This window comes from Lissotriton vulgaris, chromosome 12 (genome assembly GCF_964263255.1).
Source record: "Lissotriton vulgaris chromosome 12, aLisVul1.2, whole genome shotgun sequence".
In the NCBI taxonomy this organism is placed as follows: Eukaryota; Metazoa; Chordata; class Amphibia; order Caudata; family Salamandridae; genus Lissotriton; species Lissotriton vulgaris.
In genome coordinates this window covers 104,003,632-104,019,315 of record NC_141700.1, presented here as the reverse complement: position 1 = coordinate 104,019,315, position 15,684 = coordinate 104,003,632, and positions in this window count along the sequence as shown.

The following is a 15,684-nucleotide window of genomic DNA, read 5'->3' as shown; positions in this document are numbered from 1 at the left end:
GCCGGGCCTCACCGCCTCGTGTCTCACTGGACTCCCTGCATTACAAGAATGTGTCGTGTTTTATCCTGGCACGACCAAGTGTGTGTTACTCTCTGACCACAAAGTTCTGCCCCTTTCTGCCAGACGTGTCTCGTGGAATCCACCCTTTGGGGCCCTTTGGAATCTCCATGCAGTCCAGTAAACATGATGCATGTTCAGTCACGTGCAAATGCTGGACAATGCGAACATTCACCCCCAGTCACACGGATCTGGGTTTAATCCATAATTATTTTGCTCACCACACCACCCCAGTTTGGACCCAGCCATATGTAAATCAGTCTTGATCCTCTTCCTCGTGGGAACAGTCCAGCCCGAACTGTCAAGCCTGGTCCTTCCTGGACCGAAAACCAGGGCCGGACTGGCTGAGCGGTCACCAGGCGTTTTCCCGGTAGGACGCCAGGGTGGGGGCCGGTTTTGGGCCCCTGGAGGGGGGGGACGTTTTTGCTACAGGGATGTTTCTGCAGCATAGCTGCAATATTGGCCCTGCAACAAAATCGTTCGACACCAGCCTTGGCAAACAGCTCGGCCGCACCCCCAGCCCCCCCCCCCCCCCCCCCCCCCCCCCCCCGGGGCCGGCCGAGCACTTTGCAAAGACCGGTTTTGGTTCCCAGTCCGGCCCTGCCGGAAACAAGCATCCTGGGACCTGTTCTTTTTGCATTTGTTTGGTCTAGAGCATCGGTACTCACAAACATTTTCTGGGGGACTGCAAAGTTTGGTCTTTGGTGTTACCGAGGGCTGCATTGATGCCAGTGGGGGAGGGGGTGTTAAGTGGGTGTTGGGGAAGCGAAGCATGTACATCTACTGGCTGAACTCAATTGCACAATGTGAAACCAGAAAACCTGGGATGAATCCTGGCTTTTTCATTTGACCAAATTGTGTGACCCTGGGCACTTGTTTTGTTTCAATTTCCCTCCTTTTTTCATTATCACATATAAGAGGAACTACAGATACATGACTTCAGGATGCGTGCTGTACAAAACCATCTCCTGTGATTGGATGTAATCTCTAATGGCATTGTTGTGGGGGAGGGGAGCATGAACGTTTCAAAATTCCTGCTTGAAAATCGTTACTTGAAAAAATACTATTAAATGTACTGCTATAATTTGATTTATTAAGGTCAAATGGTTCTACAGGTTAATGAAATACACTTTAGGGAATTTTGAAAAGGCTATCAGATTTTTACGTTTGATGTCTTTAAAAATTAAGGTGTTCCTAAAGTTAAGGGTCTAGTTACTTCCTTTTGTTTAACTGCGATTAACCTTTAAATAAGGGATTGTTGTATATTTAATGCTTTTTTAATGTTAGTGCTGAGTCCAGCAAACATGCTGTTCAGGGGGCTGCATGCAAAGGTCACTATTGCCTCATGCGGCCCCTGGCCGTACTTTGAGTATCACTGGTCTAGAGATTCAGCATCCAACTATGAGGCCTAAGTAGCTAGTTCAAGCATGGCTTTCCAACAAACACATTGTGTGATCTTCCACATGCTACTTTAAGCTCTCCAAGAGAGCCTGTGGACTGGAGGTACCAGGGTACCTTAATGTGTCCAGGGTCCTAGCAGTGGTACCCCTGAGGAGGAGGCCCATCTGCATCCCAATAAAAGAGGCCACACTAGTTTGTTTGGAAGAGTAAGGGCCACAGTTTATTGTCTGCTTTCACTTACAAGTGATCCTTGCAGTTTGCTTTGCATTTAAATAGAAGATAGCTTTGTAGTATTTCCACCCCAAGAACATTCCTTACCGGGCACTCCCTTCTCCATCGTCTGACCACTATACTGGTGCCATCCAACATTTCATCCAATCAGGCGTACCAGATGTTTGTGACCGTACGGTAGCCGTGCTTAATCATTCATGACAAACCAAACAGACTGGGGTCATAGTCTACACACCGACAAATTCATATGCCTTTAGTTATTCAGGCTTGCCGAGTGGCCGTCCACTTCCAGTATCCAACGTGATTGCCTTCGCTTCCGGTAGACATGCTTCACTGGTCACAATTGCACATCCGACATGCTGTTACCTTCAGTCCCTGAGGCTTGCTGGATAGCCGTTCACTTCGGGCAGCTGTGTCTCTGTCATACATGCTCACCGTGTGAGCCTTTACTTCCCGCGTCCATGTTTCAACAGTCTCCCGCAAGGGTACACCCTGTTTCATTTGCCTTCAGGCACTCAGGCATGCAGTGTCCGTCCACATCTGGTAGCCGTGCTTTAGGCAGTCCTGCACTCTGGGTGGCCTTCCACTTCCAGTGACTATGCTTCACTCACCTCCACTTTGAACAGGGATGTCCTATGGCTGTGCCACTCTCTGTCCACACTTGCACTTACAGCTGAACGTTCACTGCTGACATTATATCCCTTACCCCATCATTTCTGTTGTACCCTTGCTGTGTCATTGTGACTCATTGTACGTATTTAGGTTCCTTGGTGCCCCATTTACTCCTGGGATGATGACTAAGCTTGCAGCTACAGTGGTTCGGCTGTAAGTTGCGTGTAGTAGCAGCTACAGAAAGAAGGAGGCAAGTCGCTCCCCTCGCCGCACAGCACCACCTGTGTGACGCTGCCCTTAGCCTGCTGCTGCCGCTCGCTACGGTTCGTGCTCTGGCATAGCCTTCTTGGCTGACTGTTAGGGTGACCAACTGGCATTGGTGCAAGTTCAGGACGGTGAGTGTAAAAATTCAGGACAAAGGGTCAAAATTCAGGACACAAATTCAGGACAGGAGTTTAAAATTTAGGACAAAACTTTAGGACAATTGGATAAGTTTTACAGACACATCAGATGTCGCGCAATAGTATATAAGTAAGCCCAGCCATATCAAAACATATTCAACCATTTGCAAAGCTATCGATCATGTAACCTTCCATCTATCATTTCACTCACCCATCCCTTCATCCATCCTTTCACTCATGTATCCATCCATTTTCCATCCATCCATCCACCCTTTCACCCCATCCATCTGCACACTCATCCATCCACACTTCTACCCATCCATCCATTCACTCATCCATCCAGTCATTTACCCTTTTACCCATCCAGCCATCCTTTCACTTACTCATCCATCCACCCAGTCACTCATCCTTCCACCCATCCACCCTTTCAGTCATCCATCCATCCATCGTACATTTCTCTCTCCATCGACCCTTTCACTTAGCAATCCTTCCTTCCATCCATCCACCCACCCATCCATCTACTCATCCACTCATGAATCCATCCATTGACCCTATCACTCATCCATCCTTTCGCTCATCCTTTTATCCTTTCACTCCTTCACTCATCTATTCACCCTTTTGTCCATCTACCCTCCCTTTCACTCACTCATCCATCCATTCATTCACCCTTGCACTTATCAATTCATTAATCCATCCACCTTTTCACTCATCCATCCACCCTTTTACCCATCCAGCTACTCTTCCACCCATACATCCAGCTATTTACCTTTTCTCTCTTCCATCCTTCCACTCACTCGTCAATCCATCCATCCTCTCTCATTATCCATCTATTCAATCTTTCATTCATCCATTCACCCTTTCACTAATTCATCCAGCCAGCCCTTCACTTACTCACTCGTCCACCTTTTCATATTAATTTTGAGCTGAGCCTTTTAGAGAAGAGGCCTATCAAGAACTTCACCCTCTCTGCAGGAGCCATTCCAGGACTGGGACAGAAGCCACACAGGGAAGAGACAGGATCCACCACATGGGGGGACAGGAGCCATCACAGGCGAGGGCAGGGGGGACAGGAGCCACCACATGGGGGGACAGGAGCCATCACTTGGGGGGCAGGAGCCATCATAGGAGGGGGGACAGGATCCACCAGGGTGGGCCCAGGGGTGGGAATGCAGTATTCTGGTATCATCTTGGTCTTTTCCAGGGTGGGGTAGGGCTCCTCAACCCCTCCTGGACAAGACAACGAGAAGACAGGTTCGCTTTCCAAAATGTTAGTTTTGCCAGCCCCCACTGTGATGTACAATACTTAAAGGAGATACTCCAAGAGAACTGATTTAACTGATTGTCCTCCATACTTTGTTATTCAGGGTGGGGAAATATTGTACCATTTATTTATTTTATTACATTATAGACTGCATGTTTGAATTTAGTGACAGTAATTAAGCTCTGTGGAGAGAACCACGTGCTGCCTCGGTGTAATCAGGGCCGGTTTAGAATGTTTGGGGCCCTGGGCAGAAAGGGAATGGTTGATGCCCCTCTAAATTGCAGAGACATGAGGCATTCAGGGCTGTTTGCACCTGAATAGATGCCCCTGCTCCTTGAAGCTGCAGCCCCTCCCTCTCAGTCACCTTCAAGCACCTCTTAACAGCTCGTCAAAAGCTGAAGGTGTGAGGGGTGCCATCCCGTTGTGCCTCTCCGATGCTGCTGGGTATCTGAGCTTTGGTACTGCATTGGAGTGAAGAAGAAGTCAAGTAGGGAGGTGGCTGGAAGCTGTGCCGGCTTCAGGGTGGTGTGACAGGTTAAAATTACGGACAAATGGCGTCCGTTAAAGAATCCTTAACTGACTACGGACTGTCTGTGAAATTTACGGACGGTTGGTCACCCTACTGACTGTATTCCCTGTGCTTATTTGTACTTAGGTGTGTGCTGTATTATTGCTAGTCCCCTGATTGTGCCTGTCCTTCCTTCTGTACCGCCGCCCTCTTCCCCCTTCGTGCCCTTGCATAGCCCTCTTGGCTGACTGTATTTCCTGCACTGTTATTTGTATTTAGTTGTGCTGTTGTGTTATCACTTTTCCCCGTGACTGTGCCCGTCTTGCCTTCTGTACCCCCGCCCGCTTCCCCCTTTGTTTTTCCTGCTGCTGCGTCCCCGCCCCCCTGTTGACCCATTCGCCGCCCGCTCCGCCTCCCAGCTGCTCCTCCCTCCCACCTCCCCTCATATGGCGGCCGCTGCGCGGTGACCCTGTTACCAGGCAGGCCGCTCCCCTCTCCACACAGCACCATCTATGTGACGCTGCCCTTAGCCCGCTGCTGCCGTTCGCTACGGTTCGTGCCCTTGCGTAGCCTTCTTGGCTGACTGTATTTCCTGTGCTTATTTGTACTTAGTTGTGTGCTGTATTATTGCTATTCCCCTGATTGTGCCAGTCCTGCCTTCTGTACTCCCGCCCGCTTCCCCCTTCGTGCCATTGCATAGCCCTCTTGGCTGACTGTATTTCCTGCACAGTTATTTGTATTTAATTGCGCTGTTGTATTATAGTTTTTCCCGTGACTGTGCCCGTCTAGCCTTCTGTACCCCCCGCGCTTCCCCCTTCATGTTTGCTGCCACTGCCTCCCTGCCCCCTGTTGACCCATTCACCGCCCTGCCCCGCCTCCCAGCTGCTCCTCCCTCCCACCTCCCCTCATGTGGTGGCCGCTGCGCGGTGAAGAGAGCGACCCGTGACCCTGTTACCAGGCAGGTCGCTCCCCTCGCCGCACAGCACCACCTGTGTGACGCTGCCCTTAGCCCGCTGCTGCCGCTCGCTATGGTTCGTGCCCTGGCATAGCCTTCTTGGCTGACTGTATATCCGGTGCTTATTTGTACTTAGTTGTGTGCTGTATTATTTCTATTCCCCTGATTGTCTTGCCTTCTGTACCCACCGCCCGCTTCCCCCATCATTTTTCCCGCCGCTGCGTCCCCTGCATCCCCAACCCCCTGTTGACCCATTCGCCACCTCGTTCCGCCTCCCAGCTGCTCCTTCGTCCCACCTCACCCATATGGCGGCCACTGGCGCGCTAAAGGCGCTCCTAAGGCAAGCCTGTCTGCGCCCGTCAGCGCCTGGCCCGCGCCCAGTGCCAGAACCCCTGACCCCCACCTGCTGCCTGGCCATCCCGAAGCTCACCCAATGACCCTTCTCCGGAACTGCAGCTTCACCAGCAACCGGCGCCAACCCACCGACCAGGAAAGAACCCAACTACCTCAGATGTATTCTTCTCAACACCCGCTCTGCCCACGAACACGCCGGCAAGCTCTGGAACCTACTCGACTCAACCTCCCCAGAGGAGACGTAGACCTGGCTGAACCCCTCCTCGGCACCCGACATCACCATAGCCATCCCGGAAGGCTACAAGATCACCCGCAAGGACCGCACCAACGGAGTAGGAGGAGGAATCGACATCGGCCACAGGAACACTCTCAGAGACTCGACCAACTCCGACGACACCCTCAGCACCGCCGAACACCTGCACTTCCAGATCCACACCAACCCCAACACCACCCTCAGAGGAACCCTCGTCTACAGACCCCCGGACCCCGACCACAGTTCAGCGACTCCATCAACGACTTCATCAGCACACACGCCCTCGCCTCCACGGACTACATCCTCCTCGGGGACCTGAACTTCCACCTTGAGAACAACAACGACACCAATTCCACCACCTAGATCGCCAACCTTGGACTTGTCACCACACCCACCCACTCCGCCGGCCACATGCTTTACCCATCTTCTCCGCAAGCCCCCACGTCGCCTTCAACCACACCACAGAACTCCACTGCACTCCCCATCGCTGCATCCATTTCAACTTCTGGATACCCACCACGCACCACCGCACCCAACAGATGCCTCGCCGTTGCTGGAGCAAAGTCACAGTAGACCAGCTAACCACCACCCTCCCCCAGAGCTCACCTGCCGCCCCCACCGACCCCGACTCCACCACCCGCAACCTCCGGAAGTGGATCGACGACTGAGCCAACACCCTCGCCCCGCTCAAGACCTCCAGGCCTCCAAGCAAACCTGCCGAAAGCTAGAGAAGATCTGACAAGTGAGCGAACACTGGACAGCCACGCAGCCCACAAAGACGCCACCCGCAGACACCATCACCTCATTAGATCCTCCAAATGGGCCTCCTTCAAAGACCGCCTAGACAGCAACGCACTGGGAACAGCTCCAACACCCACCGACCACGCACTGAACCTAGGGGTCATCCTCCACTCCACCCTCTCCATGACTAAGCAGGTCAACGCCGTCTCTTCATCCTGCTTTAACACCCTCTGCATGCTCCGCAAGATCTACAAGTGGATCCCCACCAAAACAAGAACGGTCACCCAGGCCCTCGTCAGCAGCAGACTAGACTACGGAAACGCCCTCTACGCAGGAGCCTCGGCCAAACTCCTGAAACGGCTTCAACGCATCCAGAACACCTCTGCACACCTGATCCTCGACATCCCTCACCGCAGCCACATCACATCCCACCTGAGAGACCTGCACTGGCTCCCCGTCAACAAGAGGTGTACCTTCAGGCTCCTCACCCACGCACACAAGGCACTCCACAACCCCGGACCAGGGTACCTCAACAGACGTCTCCGCTTCTACATCCCCACCCGACAGCTTTGCTGACCTCGCCCTCACCACAGTCCCCCGCATCCGAAGAGTGACCGCCGGCGGCAGATCGTTCTCCCACCTCGCTGCCAATTCCTGGAACACCCTCCCCACCCACCTATGGCAGACCCAAGACCGGCTGACCTTCAGAAGACTCCTCAAGACCTGGCTCTTCGAGCAGTAGCAGCATTCCCCACCCCCAGCATTCCCCATCCCGCGCCTTGAGACACTCACGGGTAAGTAGTGCGCTTTATAAATACTATAATTGATTGATTGATTGAACAGCATGTTACTCCATGCCGTATTGTTATTTGTGTTCTGCTCATTGTCCCCTCTTCCCCTGCTGTTGGGACACGCAAGAGGCACTCACGCTACCTTTCTGGAATCCCAAAGTGAGTTCCTGTGAGGTGGCATGGGTTTATATACCCTCTTCATCTCCCCTCCATCCTGCTAAGTGTGCAACAAACAGCCTTTTAAGAGGCTGGGCCTCGCAGGGAATAGGTGCAAATCTTTCCTGCTCCTGGGAACAACCTGTCCTCCTGGCTGGTGCCAGTTCTTCTTTCAATCGGGGCAGCCCTGCCCCTCCTGGCTGGTGCTAAAGAGCCAGGTGGACCCCGCTAATACCCTGGCCCTTTGATCTCTCCTGTGAGGTGGGACCAGGGCAAAGCTCTTTGTTGTACAGCGGGAGCAATGGAAGGGGAAGTCAAGGCAGGGAACGACCCCCTGGGTATCAATTACGACTGTGATGAACTACTCATCCTAGGGACAGAGGAGGTGCTTTCTCTTGCGTGCACTAGGCTGCCTGCCACCCTTGCTATTCAACAGATGGCTTCTAAAATATGTAACTACTCTTCCCGGGGATACTCATCAATAGTCACTAGCACTGAATAGTCCCGCCCTTGTGTGGGGACCCCAAAGCACATATCAAATATATTATATATATATATATGTATGTTTAAACACTTAAAAATACGAAGACAACGCCAAAACGACATTAGGGCCCTGCTGGACAATGGCGAAACCGCGGCCCTCATCCTCCTGGACCTATCAGCCGCCTTCGACACTGTCTGCCACTGCACCCTAGGCACACGCCTCCACAACGCAGGGATCCGAGACAAGGCTCTAGAATGGACCACCTCCTTCCTCTCCGGCCGAACCCAGAGCGTCCGCCTCCCCCCTTTCCGTTCCGAAGCTGCTGAGATCATCTGCGGCGTACCCCAAGGATCATCCCTCAGCCCGACACTGTTCAACGTCTACATGGCACCGTTCGCCCACGTCGCCCGACTGCACAACCACAAGATCATCTCCTACGCCGAGAACAACGAGCTGATCCTCTCCCTCACCAAGGAACCCCTCACCGCCAAAACAACCTCCAGGAAGGAATTAAAGCCGTCGCCGAGTGGATGAAGAACAGCTGTCTGAAGCTGAACTCAGACAAGACAGAGGTCTTCATCCTTGGCTCCGCCCCCTCCACCTGGGACGACTCCTGGTGACCGTCCGCACTGGGAGCAGCGCTGACACCCATCGACCACGCACGCAACCTGGGGTTTATCCTCGACTCAACTCTCTCCATGACCAAGCAAGTCAACGCTGTCTCGTCCTCCTGCTTCAACACCCTCCGCATGCTCCGCAAGATCTACAGGTGGATCCCCACCAAAACGAGAAGAATGGTCACCCAGGCCCTCGTCAGAAGCAGGCTAGACTACGGAAATGCCCTTAACGCAGGAGCCTCGGCCAAACTCCTACAACGCATACAGACGCCTCTGTGCGCCTGATCCTTAACATCCTGCGCCACAGCCACATCACATCACACCACACCTGAGAGACCTGCACTGGCTTCCTGTCAACAAGAGGATCACCTTCAAGTTCCTCACCCACGCACACAAGGCACTCCACAACCCCGGACCAGGGTACCTCAACAGACGTCTCCGCTTCTACATCCCCACCCGACAGCTTTGCTGACCTCGCCCTCACCACAGTCCCCCGCATCCGAAGAGTGACCGCCGGCGGCAGATCGTTCTCCCACCTCGCTGCCAATTCCTGGAACACCCTCCCCACCCACCTATGGCAGACCCAAGACTGGCTGACCTTCAGAAGACTCCTCAAGACCTGGCTCTTCGAGCAGTAGCAGCATTCCCCACCCTTAGCATTCCCCATCCCGCGCCTTGAGACCCTCACGGGTAAGTAGTGCGCTTTATAAATACTATAATTGATTGATTGATTGAACAGCATGTTACTCCATGCCGTATTGTTATTTGTGTTCTGCTCATTGTCCCCTCTTCCCCTGCTGTCTGGACACGCAAGAGGCACTCACGCTACCTTTCTGGAATCCCAAAGTGAGTTCCTGTGAGGTGGCATGGGTTTATATACCCTCTTCATCTCCCCTCCATCCTGCTAAGTGTGCAACAAACAGCCTTTTAAGAGGCTGGGCCTCGCAGGGAATAGGTGCAAATCTTTCCTGCTCCTGGGAACAACCTGTCCTCCTGGCTGGTGCCAGTTCTTCTTTCAATCGGGGCAGCCCTGCCCCTCCTGGCTGGTGCTAAAGAGCCAGGTGGACCCTGTTAATACCCTGGCCCTTTGATCTCTCCTGTGAGGTGGGACCAGGGCAAAGCTCTTTGTGGTACAGCGGGAGCAATGGAAGGGGAAGTCAAGGCAGGGAACGACCCCCTGGGTATCAATTACGACTGTGATGAACTACTCATCCTAGGGACAGAGGAGGTGCTTTCTCTTGCGTGCACTAGGCTGCCTGCCACCCTTGCTATTCAACAGATGGCTTCTAAAATTTGTAACTACTCTTCCCGGGGATACTCATCAATAGTCACTAGCACTGAATAGTCCCGCCCTTGTGTGGGGACCCCAAAGCACATATCAAATATATTATATATATATATGTATGTTTAAACACTTAAAAATACGAAGACAACGCCACAACGACATTAGGGCCCTGCTGGACAATGGCGAAACCGAGGCCCTCATCCTCCTGGACCTATCAGCCGCCTTCGGCACTGTCTGCCACCGCACCCTACGCACACGCCTCCACAACGCAGGGATCCGAGACAAGGCTCTAGAATGGACCACCTCCTTCCTCTCCGGCAGAACCCAGAGTGTCCGCCTCCCCCCTTTCTGTTCCGAAGCTGCTGAGATCATCTGCGGCGTACCCCAAGGATCATCCCTCCGCCCGACACTGTTCAACGTCTACATGGCACCGTTCGCCCACGTCGCCCGACTGCACAACCACAAGATCATCTCCTACGCCGAGAACAACGAGCTGATCCTCTCCCTCACCAAGGAACCCCTCACCGCCAAAACAACCTCCAGGAAGGAATTAAAGCCGTCGCCGAGTGGATGAAGAACAGCTGTCTGAAGCTGAACTCAGACAAGACAGAGGTCTTCATCCTTGGCTCCACCCCCTCCACCTGGGACGACTCCTGGTGACCGTCCGCACTGGGAGCAGCACTGACACCCATCGACCACGCACGCAACCTGGGGTTTATCCTCGACTCAACTCTCTCCATGACCAAGCAAGTCAACGCTGTCTCGTCCTCCTGCTTCAACACCCTCCGCATGCTCCGCAAGATCTACAGGTGGATCCCCACCAAAACTAGAAGAATGGTCACCCAGGCCCTCGTCAGAAGCAGGCTAGACTACGGAAATGCTCTTAACGCAGGAGCCTCGGCCAAACTCCTACAACGCGTACAGACGCCTCTGTGCGCCTGATCCTCAACATCCTGCGCCACAGCCACATCACATCACACCACACCTGAGAGACCTGCACTGGCTTCCTGTCAACAAGAGGATCACCTTCAAGTTCCTCACCCACGCACACAAGGCACTCCACAACACCGGACCGGCATACCTCAACAGACGACTCACCTGCTACACCCTAAACCGACAGCTCCGCTCCGCCGACCTCACCCTCGCCACCGTCCCCCGCATCCGAAGAACGACCGCCGCGGCAAATCGTTCTCCCACTTCGTCGCCATGACCTGGAACACCCTCCCCATCCTCATACGGCTGACCCAGGACCTACTAACCTGCAGGAGGCTTCTCAAGACCTGGCTATTCGAACAGTAGCAGCACCCCTCGCCCCCAGCGCCTTGAGACCCTCACGGGTGAGTAGTGCGCTTTACAAATGTACTGATTGATTGATTGATTCTACATACATATATATTTATTCAACCATACCTATACAGGCAGCCTATCCAAAATTAAGCTAAAAATGGCACAATTGCATTGAATGTTTTATTTAAAATAACTATATAAATGTAGTATTTCTGTAACATGGAACATGCACCCCTTAAACTTCAGAACATAGCCTTTATTTGAAAGGAAAATGGGAAGGGAATAGAGGGCAGTGTAAGCCAATAGGCTGCATTGAAAAAGCCACAACAGAGTAAACTGGCGCCATGGCTTTAAGACCTCCAAGACCTCCCTAATCCCAGCATGCCCCACAGGTAACAAGTCAGTTCTTTTTTCTGGTTCTTCTGTGAGGATCCTGGAGTACTGAGCTATACAATTTTGACATTCCTGTCAAAAATGTTTGTCCAGAGGCTGAATTTTTTGCTTTAATTCACCGGTTTTAAATCCCTGCTAATCTTTAAACCATTTTCCTGACTAAATTTAAATATTTTTTCGTCTATCCTTATTTAACAAATGCCCATTGTATGGCAAACAGATGACAAAATCCAATCCACACTCTGTTTGTATTGTGTTTGCAATCTTCTAATCATTCATAGACTTGCTTTACAGTCATCAGTTTCCCAGAAGAGAACTAGGATTACAGGTAAGTAACTTATCCTTACTGTTTAATTGGACTGAGTTCATAGTGAAACACAGTGGCAGGCAAGTTCACTTTTCTGGAGTTCTGCTAAACATATTTAGTCTGCAGCCACAAGTTGGTACAGACTGCTCCAGTGTCCCCATGACTGTCATATAGATCGGGATGGCACATTTCTTGTGGGGTTTCAACACCAGCGCTAATGCTTCCCTGTGTCTACAATTTTTATCTGTTGTCCCATCTTTCTTTTCCTCCTTCTTTTCTTTTCTTCCTTTTCTGCTCCTTTTCTGTCTTTTGCTCCGAGTCAAAATGTAGTCATGAAAAATAAGTCATAGTCCCCAAAAATAAGAGCCAGTGCCCACCACCTGCAAGCGCCAGCACAAATTAAGTACTGAATGTGTTGGTCTGCTTTCATGGTCAATGACTCAAACATTACACATACTGTCACTAATATATGCCTGATGTGCAGGAAGGTATTACTTTAAGTGCCACTTTGAGCAGGGCTGGTAGTAAGTTCCACCCTGTTGTCCTTGGTCTAGGATTCTGCAATGTGTTTTTTAACCTTTATCAAGGCCTACAGAAAGCTTTGCAACTTTGCAAAGGTGAAAAGATTTACGCTTAAGTGTAAAAATCGTGATAAAATGTTAATTTTTTATATTATAACTATCTTTATTCAAAACTAATAAGATTTACTTTGAGCAAACAATTCTCTTTTCCCAGTGGCGTGCCGCTTTGCTTAGAAAAAACTGCACAAAACGTGAACTTGATTTGAAATTCTTCAGACATTTGCCATTGTGCATAGAAAAGGTCTGTAAAAGGTTAACAGACCTCCAGAAAAATATTGTATGTGCATTTTAAAACTGGGTTTGATTTGAGTGAAAATGATTGTGATAGAAGGCAAATGTGATCGTGCAAGGCGGAAACAAAGTTTTTATGCAAGAGGTAAGCAGGAGAACTTTGGAACCTTTATGAACAGTTAAAATCAGGAACTTGGCTGGCGAATAAAAACCTTTGCACATCCTACTTCAGTCACGTACATTGTGGCAGATTTACTAATTTTTAACTCAACTGAGAGCAGCAACCAATTCTGCAGCACTGCATTCTGCAGGGGAGGAACCAGCACAGAGCCCAATCTATTAAGACTGGCCAGCTGATGTTGTCTTCCCCAGAACGGGTTCTCTTAAAGGCTGCCTTGAACGTGCACAGCCTCTCAGAGGTCAAGGTGCGCTATCTAGCTTATGGTTTGGGCTGGAAGCAAACTCTTCCATTACAAACTCTCATCCCTAGACAAGTAAAGATGGATCCCACTCACTGGATGTTTGCTGCGAAGTTCAGCCCTCATGCAATCTATGGGTTTTTGGGAGAATTCAAACTTTTCTCTTTGTTAGCGCCAGCTTCAAGGAGCGGTCAGTTTTTGATGCGAATTCTGTGTATAATTATCTTAGTAGATTGGGCCTTATTTATGTTAAAAACTATGGGTGTTTCCCACTTAACGGCACAGTACGGCTTTCGTAATTCAAATTGACAGTAAGAGTTTAAAGAACTTTTAGCACTGAAAAAACGCTGCTCTAATACCGTTTGCATTGGAAAGTAAATACCGAAGTTTTGCTTTGCACCGTTTTGCTGGCCTTTGTGACGGCAAAGTGTTAGTAAATGTAGGTCATTATGTTTAACTTCTTCTAATAGATTAAAATCTCTGTCCAGATATATAAGCAGGAAAAAAATCACTTGCCAAATGTTCTGGTAGCACATAGATTCTGGGCTTGTATTTAGTTTACGTTTTGTGATGTGGAACCCATACTGGACTTCTTCAGCAGTTTTCCCCAGAGGTGGGGCCCAGATCTGTCTTCCAGTTCCGGGTAGATCTGAGTACCATCCACGTACAAGTGATGGACCTGCATAGGACCCACTGGTTACAGAGTTCGTCTTATAGTTGAAGATTTTTAGGGATAGGGTTGAATCTTTTGGGACCACCATATTTGAAAGGGCGGCTTTTGATTTTGCTTATTGCGGGTGAGTAAAGATGGGACTCATGACGGGGTTGACCTGCCAATTCCAGCAAACGCAGCAAGAATCAGCAACTTCTGTTCAGTGCGGTCAAACTCTATTCGGAGTGATCTTGAGAGGATGGGAATTTCTGACTCTCTAATATTAAGCTGTCTGGGTTCATTTGATAACCGGGTGGATATCCTATTTAAAAGTCACTTAATATGCTGTTGGTTTCAAGTGAACAGAGAGTTGTGTGAAGGCCACACATTCTAAGTTCTTTGAAATTCAAAAGAGGACAGAAGTGGTCAGTAGTTTGTGGTTAGAACTTTTCTTGCTCTAGAACGCTGTGAAGATAGTCTAGGTTGTCAGGAACCCCCAGTCCAAGAGAATATGTCGATGCGATTAGTAATGGCGATGACTGTTGTTGTAAGTTGTAGGTTGGTAGTCTTACCTTCATTGATTTCTATTGCTCAACAGGATTCTCAGGGCAAGATTTCTTTCATGTATTCTTCATGGAAAAATTCCAATCACACACTGGTTTATAATGTAAGGTGTTTATGATGATGCTGTCACTCTATCCGTGTGAGTGAGTGAAAGAACAGCCAACACGTGCTTCACCCCTTTACACGGCCATCCGGCATGGGGCTTCCTCAGGGTGGTTAATAAGCTTAAAGTACAAATCTGGTCGTCTTGGTCAAGGAGGTCCTAAGGGTTTTCTAAATATTAGGCATAATGCCTCTTCGGGTCGTTGCAGTCAGTCGTAGTCGTAGATTTCTATTACCCAGAAAGAACTTTTGTAGGAAGATAAACGTTTCATGAGATCTTCTTTCTTAACCATGGAGCATTCCATGAAGTTATCTGGCAGTGTGGTCTATCTGTGTTTTTAGATTTTTAGATATGGGAGGTGGATTACATGATGCTATATCATCGTAAATGGTGCCAGTGTTACTACAGAAGGATGTTAGGTCTCCTCCGAGTTCTTCCGGGATAACCGGGAAGAGCTGTAATGATTTCAAGGTCAACAGGTTGTTATAAAACTAGAGCAATTTGTTGTAGAATCTCATTGCATTTCCTATACTTTTCCCATACACGATAGGAATATGACCCTCTTTCCCGCCGGTGATGGTGTGTTTGCAAACCTAGGCATGGATTTGGAACTCTGTGTGGTTTGTTGGCTTTTGGTTTGTTCTTTCTAGGTTTCTGTCCTTCAATTTCATATCACTTAGGCTGTCATTAAGCAACAGTTTTACTTTAAAGGATTGTTGGGTGTGTTATGTTTAATGGGAGCCTGTAGATAGGGCTGTATGTCAGAATATTGTACAACGGAATTCCGTCTGCCATAAATGTCATATCCTAATTATCAGTTGCAAAAATATTGTCTCATTGGGTGTAGATGTTCTGCTATTAACTCCAGGTGGGCATTTTCTTTTCAATTTAGGACACAGTATTTATGTCAAATGATATTTTGGCAATGATATTCTGGTACAAAGGCGGTTCCTTACTTTTTTTATCAAGTTGAACCTGGATCACTAATGTGTTGTCGGAAGTGGGTTTTACTTCAAATGAATGCCAGTTTCTTCCCAATT